The sequence below is a fragment of the Hippopotamus amphibius genome, chromosome 2 (assembly GCF_030028045.1).
Source record: "Hippopotamus amphibius kiboko isolate mHipAmp2 chromosome 2, mHipAmp2.hap2, whole genome shotgun sequence".
NCBI classification, from domain to species: Eukaryota; Metazoa; Chordata; class Mammalia; order Artiodactyla; family Hippopotamidae; genus Hippopotamus; species Hippopotamus amphibius.
This window is the reverse complement of record NC_080187.1, coordinates 43,810,948-43,826,558: the sequence shown is the minus strand read 5'-3', so window position 1 is coordinate 43,826,558 and position 15,611 is coordinate 43,810,948. Positions and strand designations below refer to the sequence as shown.

Genomic DNA, 15,611 nt, shown 5'->3' with positions numbered 1-15,611 from the left:
GCAACTACTGAAGCCCACGTGCCTAGAGCCCGTGCTCCACAACAAGAGAAGCTACAGCACTGAGAAGCCCGTACACCACAATGACAAGTAGCCTCCACTCGCCGCAACTAGACAAAGTCCATGTGCAGCAACAAAGACCCAACACGGCCAATAAATTAATTAATTAATTTATTTTTAAAAAGGTACTCTGGAGTGGCCAGAGATTAAACTTGACAGGAAATATTGGAAAGTATCTTGGGATAACTGGTATTTAAGGTGGTTTCTTTTGGCAGGTGTGAGCAATACATCTTAAATCAATGCTCTAATTATGTGCCACCCAATATGCTAGCCATCAGCCACATGTGGTCATTGAGCACATGAAGCATGGCTAACCCAAACTGGAAAGTGCTGTAAAAACACTCTGGATTTCAAAGACTTAGTATTTTTAAAATGTGAAATATCTCATTAATAATGCTTATATTGAGTACATGTTGATAATATTTTGGATATACTGAGTTAAAGAAAATATATTATTAAAATTAATTTCACCTCTTTTTTTCTTACTTTTAAAAATATGATTAACAGAACACTGAAATTATCTATGTGGCTCACATTCTATTTCTATCAGATAGTGCAGCTCTAAGAAATAAAGACAGCAGAGAATGTTAGGATCATTGATTCCCACCATTGAAAAATCCAAGAGGTGTAACAAGAAACAAAATTGAGAAAGAAGGTATGCAGATGCCCTGCATGCCAAGCAGTTTGAACTGTGGTCTGGCTGTAACAGAGAGTCAAAGGTTTTGAAAGAAGAGTGAAAGAATCAAGTCTGTGCCTTCAAAGTGGATGTCACCAACCCCTAGTCAGTAGCACTGACAAAGGTGACAAGACCAAAAACCACTCCCCCCACCACCAACTCTTCAAACTCATAAAAATGCTGAATCAAATGTAATACCACAAAAAGACACAGCCAAACTTGGAAAAGCAGGAAAAGGAACTCCCAGCTGCCATAAACAGAAGGAATTAAATGTCAGAGCAATGGGTCAAGAAGCTCAGGTGTGCTGGAACAGGACATAGGCCATTAGATCTGGGGGCTGAGCCTTTCACATCTGTGCAGGGAGAGGTGCCCAGGTCACTGCCCTGCACAAAAAGGAATAAGAAATTGAATCACATGCATAAAACTGGCACCAGAAAAGAATTCTCGCAGTGGAGGCAAGGACAGAAACTTGGAAAAGAGAAGTCAGTAAAAAGATAAGAGCCATGTAGTGTCCCGTAAAGAAAATGCACAGAAAATGTACAGAAAAATTGGGAGATGAGTTAGGTCAAGAGTGTCAAGAAGGAGCAGAGGCCAGTGGTGCTAAATGCTGTGCAGGAGTGGAAATAGGCAAAGATGAGACAGTGCTTTTGATCTGGTGATTAGAGGTTACCCCAGGTCTCAAAGAGAGGAGTATCAGCACAGTGGCTGGGACAGAAAAAAGCAAGGGTAGCAAACATGAACTTCTCTGAACGTTTCAGGAGTGAATTAGGGGGACTTCCCTGGTGGCGTAGTGGTTAAGAATCTACCTGCCAATTGCAGGGGACACAGGTTCGGTCCCTGGCCCGGGAATATCCCACATACCATGGAGCAACTAAGCTCGTGCGCCACACCTACTGAGCCTGCACTCTAGAGCCCCCGGGCCACAGCTACTGAAGCCCGCACGCCTAGAGCCTATGTTCCGCAACAAGAGAAGCCACCGCAATGAGAAGCCTATGCACCACAATGAAGAGTAGCCCCTACTTGCCACAACTAGAGAAAAGCCGGTGTGCAGCAACAAAGACCCAACACAACCAATAAATAAATAAATAAATCTTTAAAAGAAGAAAAAGGAGAAGTGAATTGGACACACAGGCTGCTGGTCACTTGAAGAGAGAAGCAGATCAAAGGAATTTCTTTGCATCAACAAGAACCATTTAGAGGGAGGAAATCAAAGGCAAGAGTGACTCCAGAAGAGTGATTCTAAAGATCAAGGCAGGGACTTCCCTCATCGTCCAGTGGTTAAGAATCCACCTTCCAACGCAGGGGACATGTGTTCGATCGCTGGTCGGGGAACTAAGATCCCACAAGCCTTAGAGCAACTAAGGCCCTGCTCCGCAGCTACTGGGCACGCGAGCCACAACTAGAGAGCCCACGTGCTGCAAACTATAGAGTCCATGTGATCTGGAGCCCGCAGGCCACAACTAGAGAGAAGCCTGTGCTGCAACGAGGAGCCCGAGCTCCATAGTGGAGGATCCCACATGCCGCAATGAAGATGCGACACAGCCAAAATAAATAAACAAATGAAAAATTCTCAGATCTTACATCTTCCTCCTATCTTGGATTAGTCTTACCCTTCAGACATTTCTTTCTTCCTCTTTCTTTCATAAAATGAAAACAAATATATACTTCTTAGTTCTACAGAGTACGTAATAAGACACTAGTTCCAAGTACATTCCAAAAGGTATATTACATGAGGCAGCTTTGCTTCAATATGCAACAAACTGATCTGTGACCCACAGTTTTTAAAAATGTTTATGTTAGAATCACAACCTGTAATTAAAAACTAAAATTAACTACCTATAAATAAAAAATCAAATTGGTTTGAATTAGCCAAAGTAATGGAGTCTATCAAAGAAATTAAATATGTTAACAGTAAATTACCCTAAAAGGCATCCCATACCTTGCAAATCTTGCAAAAAACTGCTGCCTGTGTGTCTCCTGGGGATTCTGTACATTTTAAAAATGAGGTCAGGCCAGATCCAATTAGAAGGGTGAACACAGAATGGTTCTGAATGTTTTGGGGTCATAATTTAATGAGCTATAACAATAATTTGCTAAATGCTCCATCGGTGGCTTCATGGAGATAATATTGCAGGTAGACAAGCACAGCTCTATCAGTGATTAGAAACTGCAGGTATAAGCCATGAATAATAAGCCCACAGCACGTTAGTGCTAAATGAATACTTAATGATGTTACTTCAACTAAAATTAGATTATAGGTTACTTTACTACCCTGCTTGAAAATTGCTTTTCTTAAATCTTGAAAACTTCCAGAGAATAACCTAAGTTGAATCTTTCTGTATAAAGGATGTTGGGGATGCAGGAGAGGGGAGCATTAATAGTGAAGATATACATTTCAGCTTCACTTGGGATATAATAGACCTATGCTCAAGGAACTGAATGTAAGTAAGTTGGCTCCACTTCCCAGAGCATCTGCAGGCTCTGTGAGGGAGCAAAGTGGGAAGGAAAGGGATGAGCAGTAGAACGAAAAAGATCTTCCATCAGAACCTCTAGAAGACTTGGATGCTTGATAGATGGAGAATCATCAAAGCTCAAAAACAGTCAGTGGCCAAAAACAACTGGATTTCTTGTATCCTTCAGGCATCACCATTTTTTGTTGTTTAACTTGTATCTGCTTCTCTGTGATCACTGGACCAGAAGCTGGGGGAAATTTGGGGGTTGGCATCCTACTAGCTCTACCTCAGGGAGGAAGGGAATGCAACATACAGTCAGCTAAGCAGAAGAATGGACTGCAGGAAACACAGAGGAGCGACTTGGCACTGAATATAAACAAGAGTTTGAACATAGGCAGAACACTCTATGACATCCATCAAAGCAACATCCTTTTGGACCCACCTCCGAGAATCATGGAAATAAAATCAAGAATAAACAAATGGGACCTAATGAAATGTAAAAGCTTTTGCACAGTGAAAGAAACCATAAATAAGACAAGAAGACAACCCTCAGAATGGGAGAAAATACTTGCCAACGAAGCAACAGACAAAGGATTAACCTCCAAAATATATAAGCAGCTCATGCAGCTTAATACCAAAAAAGCAAATAACCCAATCCACAAATGGGCAGAAGACCTAAATAGACATTTCTCCAAAGAAGACATGCAGATGGCCAACAAACACATGAAAAGATGCTCAACATCACTCATCATCAGAGAAATGCAAGTCAAAGCCACAATGAGGTAACACCTCACACTGGTCAGAATGGCCATCATCAAAAAATCTAGAAACAATAAATATTAGAGAGGGTGTGGAGAAAAGGGAACTCTCCTGCACTGCTGGTGGGAATGTAAGTTGGTACAGCCACTATGGAAAACGGTTAGGAGATTCCTTAAAAAACTAAAAATGGAACTACTATATGACTCAGTAATCCCACTATTGGGCATATACCCAGAGAAAACCATAATCCCAAAAGAAACATGTACCATAATGTTCATTGCAGCACTATTTACAATAGCCAGGACATGGAAGCGACCTAAATGCCCATCAACAGATGAATCGATAAAGAAGATGTGGCACATATATACAAGAGAATATTACTCAGCCATAAAAAGGAATGAAATCGAACTATATGTAAAGAGGTGGATAGACCCAGAGACTGTCATACAGAGTGAAGTAAGCCAGAAAGAGAAAAACAAATACCATATGCTAACTCATATATATGGAATCTGAAGAAATGGTACTGATGAACCCAGTGACAGGGTAAGAGTGGAGATGCAGATGTAGAGAATGGACTTGAGGACTCGGGGCTGGGGTGGGGGGTGGGGGACAAAGGGGAAGCTGGGATGAAGTGAGAGAGTAGCATAGACATAGATACACTACCAAATGTAAAATAGATAGCTAGTGGGAAGATGCTGTACAACAAAGGGAGATCAACTGGATGATGGGTGATGTTTTAGAGGGCCGGGACGGAGAGCGCAGGAGGGAGTCACGGGAGGGAGGGGATACGGGGATATATGTATAGATACGGCTGATTCACTTTGGTGTACCTCAAATATTGAAACAAGAGTGTAAAGCAATTATATTCCAATAAAGAGCTTAAAAAAAAGAGATTGGGATAAAAACTAGTCTCAACAACAGAAGATGCTTGACCTTATGGATATTTAAGGTGTGAAGAAAAAGACAAAATAAGGTTGAGAGAAATCACAACTTCCTGGGAAATGAAAGTGAAACGAAGAGATTTTTTTCCAGATTGCCACAAATCTGGAAAGGTGGTTAAATGTACACAAAAGTAGTACTGCTAAGAATAATGGAAGAAAAAAAACATTTACACCATCTGGAATCCATATATTGTATATAATGTTTTTTCTCTTAATTTAAATAGATGGGAACATAAGGATTAATGTATATACATATTCTCCTCTCACTTCATAATGGGTGGTAACATAAGGATTCTTGTCAGCTGACACTCTCAGGAACATTCGTGAATCTTTGAGAATCTTATTATGTATAATTAACAGTAGCCATCACATCAGACAAGCTCTGATATATAGTCTTGGTAGCTTTTTGATTTACACTCAATCTCATACAGGCAGGCAGCCCTCCTCCATGTTGAAGCTATGCTGTCTGCAACACACAGTCCATTCAACCTTGAGGCAGCAAACAAAGAAAAAAAGAGCACATAAGCTCTTATCTTCACTGTTCCAGAAGAGACCCTCTGCTCAGAGTCATATAGCTCCAATATAACAGCAAGGGAGGAGGGAAAACACAGAGGGGCACACATACAAAAATATTTGGTGAACACTAACTGATCTCTGCCACACATTCCTAACTTACTGCAGAAGAGTGAACCAGCCAGACACATGCCCCATTGAGGGTAAAGCAAATAAGGTTACCAAGGAAATTTTAACTTCTCTAGAGGATGGTTTGAAATCACCAATCTTAGCTGGAGACAAAAGATAATATTTGTGAACAAGTTGGGAGGTTATGATTTCACACTTCATGCTGTTACTCAACATTTAGGGTTGGTGCTTTGGCCCAGGCAAGGTACAGAAAGTAGCTGTTGGGGTCCCCTTTGATTTCAAATCTGGCTGGAATCCAAGTTTCTCAACTTTAAGTCCAATGTCATAAAAACTAGACATTGCTTCCTTCTAGAATTGCAGGAATATTGAAATATCAAAGTTGCCTACACTTTCCATGTGAAAAAAATTTGTTCCAGGTCTTACTTTAGTGTACTGTTGAGCAACCCTTGTTAACTTGAATCACCTGGAGTTTTGGGGGTTTTTTGTTGTTGTTTTGTTTTTTAAAGTGGTGATGTCTGTGCCCTAACTCAGACCACTTGAGTGACAATGTCTCGGGACAAGCCCAGGTAATGGTTTTTTGTGGTTTTTTTTTTAAGGTACCTGGGTAATTCTAAGAGATTATTAAGTCTAGGAATCTCTATTTTAGAAGAAAACCACCCCATCTCCTAGAAACTACCACTTGTTACTGGTTTTAAGGCTAGAAAGCTTTAAGAAGTAACATTAACGCTTGGGACCCACCCCAGATAGTGTGGTTTAGCTGGACAGAGGATTGGACACTGGGATATTCTTCAGGTGATTTTTAATGTAATGCCAAGTATAAGTACTATTTATGGTGACACAGTCATCCCTAAACCCCCTTGTCAGGGCAGAGATGGACTCACTGAAATTGGGGAGGGGGGAGCGGCACCGCGTGGTGCTATCCATGGTGCTGAAATGTAACTGCAAGGAATTTTAAATTGGTAGCAGCAATAAGCATTTATTTTAAATATGATAAAACAAAATCTTCTACTACTGCATATTTTTAACAGAGAGATATAAAAATTCTCCTAAGCACAGAACTACTGTTATGTGTATTTTCGGTTCTATATTATGGTTTGTTAAGGGAGAGAGATTTTGAAAGAAAGAAGATGCTTTGCTATTTTTCCAAAGATCAGATAGGGCAAAGATCAAAATAATTATGACTGGTGCTCTTGGAAAATCTACATATTTTTATTTTTTAACTATGATAGTGTTCTGAATATTTTTTAAAGTTTCAAATTATTAGAATTTTTTAAAATATAAGATACTTTACTTCCCATCTAAAATTTGAAAGCATAAATGTTTATTGTTTTTATATTTCTGCTTAAGAAGATGGAAGTGAAATAGTTTGAGAAACAACCTATTTTCACAGAGTTACATTCATCTTATACTATTTAATGATATTACCACTGAAGATTTCTAGTTGATGCATTTGTGAGCTTTATAAAAAAGGAATTAACATGGTGTTATAACCCAAACAATTAGATATTAATTAGAGGTTAATGTTTCCCACCCTTCCTTCCACACTTCTTATATTATGACCACAATTGAATTGTTCAGTCAGTAATTTCTATATTCTCCATGGTCTAAAAATCTATGCTCATTACCTCACACTTCTATGGAGATGCTATATGTTCCATGATTTCATCCAATAACAACTCAGTAACAAAAAGGTTAGATGAATACTTTAAACCTTCCCCAATTTATGACTGTTCTCTGAAACAGAGAAAACACTTTCCAGAGTAAATGACATTATGAAAATATGAGCCTGATATGCTAATCTGAAAATGCCAAACATCTGAACCCCACCTTATCAGCAAACAGCTCGGAAACATATGCCTCTTCTTTGCTAAATTCTAACCTTTCCCATAAGGCTACTGTATGTGTAGTATGTGTATGCACAAAATTTGATAAATCACGCAGCAGTTTCCTTTGGAGCAGTTATGTTCCTAGTTCTCTACAAGCAATTGGAAACTAAGGGCTTTAGGCTAGATACCAAAGCACTTCCTAATACCATCTGCGGGCTGTTTGAAGAGTTAACGAGGAGGAAAATATCCCTCATCTTAAGTTAAAATCACTCAAGAACTCATTTTACTTCTTACTAGGCTATATAAACTTGGACACCTGAATTCACTACTTTGGGAAAAAGAAGAATATCTGTCCCATACTTTCTTAAACACGCTATACTTCAAAGAAAGTATTTCAGATAAATTCCACTTTCCCCTAAATGAAAGTTCAGAGCTTTGCTGATTTGGTTAGTATAGAAATAAAACAGTACAGTTCTCAGGCCTTGAACACAGCTTCTCCTTCATCTATTCAGACATTTAATGAGTGAGTCTGGTAGTCATGAGCCTTTAGTGGATTCAAGTCAAGGTGTTTTCAACAATACTAAAGTCCAACCATATTCCAATGGGGCCCTCCCCCAGCCAAGGCTGTCATCAGTTAAGACTTCTCTTTGCCAAAAGAGCTCTCAGGAGAGAGTTAGTTTACCATCAACACAATTAGAATCACTTTAGCGTAGCCTCTTTAAACTTACTGGTATTCCTATCTCTAAATTAAACACTCTGGGAACCTGCTTGTTTATTGACCACTTTCAAAGAGGGCTCTGCAGAATTCAGAAGCAGGAAAACAGAAAAGGATTTTGAAGGAGGTCCTTTGGAATTTCTGGCCACACTATCAGGGCTCCAGGGGGCTGCTTGGATGATGAAATCCTAACTCCCTCAGGCTCTGACAGATCCCAGTACCCCAGTGTTTGGCTCGGCTGCTTACACAGCTCTGCAGTAAGTTTGTTTTTCCCATCAAATGATCTCAAAACTCTTGTTCTCCAAGGAGTTACGTTTTGTATGGAAGTAAACAAAGAAATAGATCCTCTCTCACCATTAAGAGTCATATCACTCTAATGTGAAGACACTCATCATCAGAACCCACAAACAGTAGAGCAAGGGTGATGCAGTGAAATGATGAGCATGGCAACAAGATGAAGCCTTGCCTTGCTTTTATCTGAGGACCTTCGGGACGGTCCAACATCAGTGGCTCAGTGTTTTCAGTCTCTCACGTAATTCCAGAAAACTGTATTATGGCTAGGGCCAATGACAGTTTTATATCATTTGAAAAATTGTTTAGAACTTGTTCTACATTGTGTTTCCAATATGACTCAGCTGTTGCAATAAATATAATGGTGAAAAATATTCATCTATAATATGAAAAGAACAAGTTTGGTTACAAGTTGCTATGATCTTAAATTATAGATTAGCACAGTCTACCTTTGATAGGGACAGAGTAAAGGGACAAAGTATGTGATTAAACAGTTAATCCCACTAGGAGATTGTAAGTAGAAAAAAATATGGGACACCCCTGCTAAGCTAATGATCACTCAAGAAAGCAGGCTTGCTTAACCACAAAACCATGCAACAGAAGCATGAGACATGCCCCAAACAATAAAACAATGGTGGCATGAGACTCACATCCTGCCCAGTTGAGGTCAGTAAGTTAATGATCCCTAGGACACGCTCTCTGCACACATAAAAAAACAATAATTTATGGAAAAGTGTTCACTGTACACAGACCTGAAATAATTTTTACAGTCCTGGTTTGACCACATAGGGATAAAAAACTCTCCTGCCCAACCTGGAGGAGGAGCTAATGATGGAAGCATGACATCAACTCAAGAAAAACAAAGAAAATCCTTTCCCCCTCCCCACTTTTCCTTTGATTATAAAACTGTAGCCCACTAAGTTCTCCAGATGGCACCCTCTTGCCTGCCCGCTTGTAAGCCTCACAAATGTCCTATTCTAACAAATCACTTCTTATCTATCACTTGCCTCTCGCTGAATTCTTTCTGTGCTGAGACAGAAAGGACCGGGCTCCTCAGAGCCTCTTGAAACCATACCTATCTGTTTCACCATTAAAGCAAAAATTTTTTAAATTAAATGAGACTGAAAAAAGTATTTTTACGAAAGTATATCTAGATTCTCAGTTTGAACAGGAAGACTGTTTTTCCAACACTTATCTCACTTAAAACCTTACCCTTCCCATATTGTAGTTTAGCTGAAATCCTCAAGGGCCTCATTTCTGCACAAATTTTGTCCTTATAAAGAAAAAGGCTTCAAACACAAAGAGGATTCATTACCAGAAAAGGGAGAATTGGGTGAGAGGGGCAGAGACTATACATCCATCTAAAATACTCCAGTAAAATTAGAGATCCATCGTTTTCATAAATAACAAATTCTTCCAAACTGACTCATCTCAAAGAAAGCCTCATGGACCTAGAGAACACAGTGGTCCTTATCTCAGACTATAAAGTGACACTAGTCATGATGTCTGGGGCAACTGCCAGGTCACTGTTTCTATCCTATTCTTTGGGAATCCAGCCCTGGGAGGCTGGGAGTGAGATGCCCAGATGGTATAGGCTGTCTCTAACCAGGATCACTAAGATCTGGTCATTAGTCCCACCCTCTGCCACTCCTATAATGTTGGGATATCAGACTATGTGGCTAACCCTCAGGCACCCTGAACAAATTAGGGGTCTTCACTCAAAGGCTGGGTACAGCTGAGTGCAAAGGAGCAGAGCAGGTGGCGATGACCACTGTCATCAGGTGAGAATGCTTTGTGCCAAAGTGAACGACTTGCTCCCTCTCACATACTGAGACCCTTCACCCAAACCCCAACACTACAGGAACTAGAAGCTCCAGGAAGTGGGGTGTCCCAAGTCCTTCCCCCAACAACAGAGAAGAACAAAGACCTGGAATCAGAGACCAATTGCTTGTTTCATGTCTGCTCAGTGGGCACATTCTTTCAATTTCTCAAGAATCAAGTCTTTCCAGTTTTGCAAAGTGATGTTCGCTTTGCAAATTCAGAGGAAATCTTGAAGCCTGCAGTTCCTGGTCTTGGGCTTTTCAAAGACCTATTATTCCTCTTTTAGCTATTTATGGTTGTTTTACAGCAGGAAATGCTGAGTAGACCCCAAGTTCTCCTCCAGATACTGATATTTTAATGACAGTCTCACAGAGAGATGCAAAAATGGGATTTAATAAGTTTTCTTTGGGCCTGCTGACTCATTTCTTTAGGTCAATAGCAAGTACTAGCTTGTTCAGCTGCAAAGTGTCTGGACAGAAGTTATTGCTAGGAGTGGCCCGTTGGCACTTCTTAGCTCTGACCACTCCTTGCTCCTGGCGATGTATTTCTGTCCTCCTCCACACACCTCTTTGGGACATACCAAAACCTAGTCATTTATTCACTCAAAATCTATTATGCACCTATTATGAACTAGGCCTTTTGGAATTTGGGATTTGGAAATTCTGTCTTCTTCTGGCAGAATGGAAATATTGTGGGTCCACTTATGGCTTCTTTCAACTCTCATGTAATATATAATATATAACTAGAGTGACCATATGTGCTGCTTTGCCCCAAATAGTCCTAGTTTGTGCCTGTGGGGCTGGCATAACTATTAATAATGCTCCCATTCACTCTCAGACCATCCCAGCTTGAATGATAAATTACGTCACCCCCAGATAAGTAGATCCACCTGCAGTTCTCACAGGCTTCACTGGGGTGGGGGTCGGGGACCAGAAGGACCTGTATTACAGGGACCCCAAGAAGACCTTAGTTGTGTGCTAAGCCATGAGAGGCTGTGGGAGGAAACCACGAAACCTGCAGTCACCTTTCAAAAAACATGCTTGGAATCATTTCTCTTCAGATGCAGTACCTAGAGAAGTTGAGAGCATAGACTCCATGGCCAGGTAAGCTGGCACTGCCATTTCCAGACTATGTACACGTGGCAGTTATTGAACCTCTCTGTGCCTCAGTTCCCTCGCAAGTAAAGTGAAGTTAATAACAGTACCCACTTCATGAGGTTGTGAATAACACGAGTCAATGTGCCTGTGCATATCAACTGCTATAAAGTATTTTCTGCCACAAAGGATTGCCCTGGACCCAGAACCTAGTTGCAGACAACTACAGGTTGGTCAAACATAAGGGAGGTCTGCTTTCAGAGGATATTTGCTGCAAAAAACTTTGGCTTGGGTATTGACAAAAATCAATCCAACAAGATTCTCTCTTTTAGGAAATAAACACTTGATGAACAAAGCAGGTCACTGAAGTTGAATCTCGAGTGACAGGAAGCTGTTGCCATAGTTTGGCCCAGTCAGAGAATCCTTAGGCCTCTGGGTTCCTGAATCTCCAGAAGAAACAGCCTTGACCCCACATTCCTGTGTATGCTTGTTACAACCTGCCACCTTAAATTCACAGGGGACAGGTTAAGTTTAATTCATAGAAGAAGAGGTACAGGAAAAATCTGGGACCCCAACGGGAACCTTCCACTTGTGAAATGGTCAATTCTACATCCTACTCTCTGACCACAACTTCAGATCAACTCAACTGCTTAAAGTTCACCTATACCTTGGGTTCCTTGAAGCCCTCATTGTTCCTCAAATTATTTTCCCTCCTGGCTTCAGTTTCTTTTCTACACAGCTTGGATCACATGTCCTATCATTTTAACTCCCTTTCACCAACACTTTACTTTCACCTTCCAGTGTTTCTCCACCCAAGGCACCCAAAGCTTCCAACCCTGAATTAATCCTACTCTGCACGTGTAAGCCCCAAAGCAGGTACTGTGTATTTGAGATGTGTGCTGCTATTCAGTTATATAGTTTACAGTCTCAGCAGGCCCTCCATGCTGCACTTTTCCTCCACTGTGGTCAGTCACTCACCCACTAATATTCCCGCCTTCATCACTGCTCTCTACAATTTTACCAACATTTCCCCCTCCTTCTTGGCTCACGAATTTCCCCCTCCCCCACCACTTTGCATTCCAGACATATAAACCTTGGTTTAGGAGACCCCGTCCATCAGGATAACATCCAGCGTCCTGAATTACTGTCCATCTGCCTCTTCTGAGATCCTGTCCATCCCCTTGGCTTTGCAGTCAGCCAACGCTCAATGCCAATTCGCATATCCATTCTGTGTAAGCTTTGTATCTATCTGAATTTTTCTTCTCTCCAATCCATCTGACAAATATTATTCAACTTCTCAGACATAATCCTCTTTGCCCCATCAACTCAGCTGCCATAAAATATAATCATTCACCTCATTCTTATCACTTGACACTTCCAACATATTTCAGTTGTTGTATAAGGTATCTGTGGAGGCTGAAATCTGTTTACATATCCATATTTGCCACAAGATGTTGAGCTCCATAAGGTCATAGGCCTGGCCTTGCTCATGTTTGTATCTCAGGGCACTGAGAAGTCTCCAGGAGGTGTTCAAAACCATGGGTTGCAGTGGATGGAAACCCCAGTCTGCGTGGTAGGGCTGGGTTTTCACACCTCTACCCAGCTATGTCAAATCAGGTTCCCCACTGATTTCTGCAGGACTGGCATCTGAAATGTGTTTCGGTCACACTGCATATAAAAGGATGTACAGAGATTTCCCCACACTTTGACCGGTGCAAGGCCGAGGTGTCTTGGGATAAGCAAGAGCTTTACCTCATCTCCAACTGGCCTAATCCCCAAACAAAGTAAGAGACAGCAAAGCCTTTGTGTTTTGAATCTGCTCAGGAAAAGGAGATAAGGCCTTAAACATTGAGTTCAAGTTTGGAGGGACAGGAAGAAAGAAAACAACCAAGGGAGACAAAGCATTAAGTGAACTCCTGAGGTCATTAGCCCTTCAGCTAAGAAGGCAGATAAATTGCAGGCAGCTGGGAAATGTGGAAGCTTTGGCAGCAGCAACAACAACAACAAACCCATTCGAGGGATCGGGGCTCCTCTGACTCCAGATTCCAACACAAATGCTTTCTCTGTAAGTTCATGAAATTCCAGTAAACTCTTGTTAGGGATTTTCATTGTTTTTGCTTTATCTTCATGTTGGTTGAGGAGTTGAAGATTTTAAAAACTCTTTTCAGTTCTATGTGGCTCCAACTGACCCACTTTTCAAAAATGTTTTTTTTAATTTTTTAATTGAAGCATAGTTGATTTCCAATGTTGTATTAGTTTCAGGTATACAGCAAAGTGATTCAGTTATACATATACATATATCCATTCCTTTTCAGATTCTTTTCCCATATAGGTTATTATAAGGTATTGCACATAGTTCCCTGTTTATCTGTGCTATATACAGGAATGTGTATGTGTTACTTCAAAATTCTTAATGTATCCCTTTCCCCACTTTTCTCCTTTGGTAACTGTAAGTTTGTTTTCTATGTCTGTGATTCTATTTCTGTTTTGTTAATAAGTTCATTTGCATCATTTTTTAGATTCCACAAATAAGTGATATCATAGGATATTTGTCTTTGTCTGTCTGACTTACTTCACTTAGTATGATAATCTCTAGGCCTATCTATGTTGCTGCAAATGGCATTATTTCATTCTTTTTACGGCTGAGTAGTATCCCATTGTGTGTGTGTGTGTGTGTGTGTAAATACACACACACACTTCTTTATCCATTCATCTGTCGATGGATATTTAGGTGCTTTCATGTCTTGACAATTGTAATTAGTGCTGCAATGAACACTGGGGTGACTGTATCTTTTCAAGTTGTGGCTTCCTCCAGACATATGCCTAGGAGTGGGATTGCTGGGTCATATGGTAGCTCTATTTCTAGTTTTTTTAAGGAACCTCCATACTGTTCTCCATAGTGGCTGCACCAACGTGCATTCCCACCAACAGTGTCAGAGGGTTCCTTTTCTCCATACCCTCTCCAGCATTTATTATTTGTAGACTTTTTAATGATGGCCATTCTGACTGGTGTGAGGTATCTCATTGTAGTTTTAATTTGCATTTCTAGTGATGTTGAGCATCTTTTCATGTGCCTTTTGGCCACCTGTATGTACTCTTTGGAGAAATGTCTACTTAGGTTTTCTGCCGATCTTTTGACTGGGTTGGTTTTTGTTTTTGTTTTTTTGATATTGAGCTGTATGAGCTGTTTATATATTTTGGAGATTAATCCCTTCTCGGTAGCTTCATTTGCAAATATTTTCTCCCATTCTGTAGGTTGTCTTTTTGTTTTGTTTATGGTTTCCTTTGCCTTGCAAAGGCTTTAATTAGGTCCCATTTGTTTATTTCTGTTTTTATTTCCATTACACTTGGAGACAGATCCAAAAAGATATTGCTGTGAATTATGTCAGAGTGTTCTGCCAATGCCTTCCTTCAGAAGTTTTAGAGAATCCAGTCTAACAATTACAATTTTGAGTTTATTTCTGTGTATGATATTAGAGAATGTTCTAATTTCATTCTTTTGTATGGTGCTTTTCCCAGCACCACTTATTGAAGAGATTGTCTTTTCTCCATTGTATATTCTTGCCTACTTTGTCATAGATTAACTGACTATGGGTTTATTTCTGGGCTTTCTATCCTATTCCATCGATCTATGCCTCTGTTTTTGTGCTGGTATCATACTGTTTTTGTGACTGCGGCTTTGTGGTATAGTATGAAGTCATAGAGTGTGATTCCTCCAGCTCCATTCTTCTTTCTCAAAATTGTTTTGGCTATTCAGGGACTTCTGTGTTTCCAATGAAATTTAACAATTATTTGCTCTAGTTCTGTGAAAAATGCCATTGGTAACTCGATAGGGATTGCACTGAATCTGTAGACTATCTTGGGAAGTATGTTCTACTGACCCACTTCTGAGTGTGGGTCTGGGAAGAGGCTGAACATCCTAACTACTGTGTCTAGCATCTATAAAGACTATGATGAGATCCTATTATCTCCTTTTCATGCCTCCTGCCCTCTAACATCCCCCCACCCCCTGCACACACGGATCCTTGGTGGTCCCATTAATTAATGTTTCTAAAACTTGTCTGTGCATACAAATCACCCAGGATTCTTGTTAAAATGCAGATACTGACTCAGTAGATCTGTGTGAGAGGGCAGTCTGAGAGTCTAACTTGCTAATTTCTAACTTGCTCCCAGGTGATGCCAGTGCTGTTCTGGGGACCACTCATTGAGTAATAAGGCTCCACCCCTCCCATCAATAAACCCAAAGTGGGTCATGCAGGGGACAAACAAGATGCTCCATTGATCCACAGGAAGAAAGTATCAGAATTCTATTTATGTTAGTTTTTTTTTTTTTTTT

General features: G+C 40.4%; 1 protein-coding gene across 3 annotated transcripts in view; it reads right to left on the bottom strand.

Moving 5' to 3' along the window:
- The window catches only part of GNA14 (G protein subunit alpha 14), a 191,942-nt gene that overhangs the window by 129,163 nt on the left and 47,168 nt on the right, over nt 1-15,611 (bottom strand). The gene's annotated exons all lie outside the window — the stretch shown is intronic.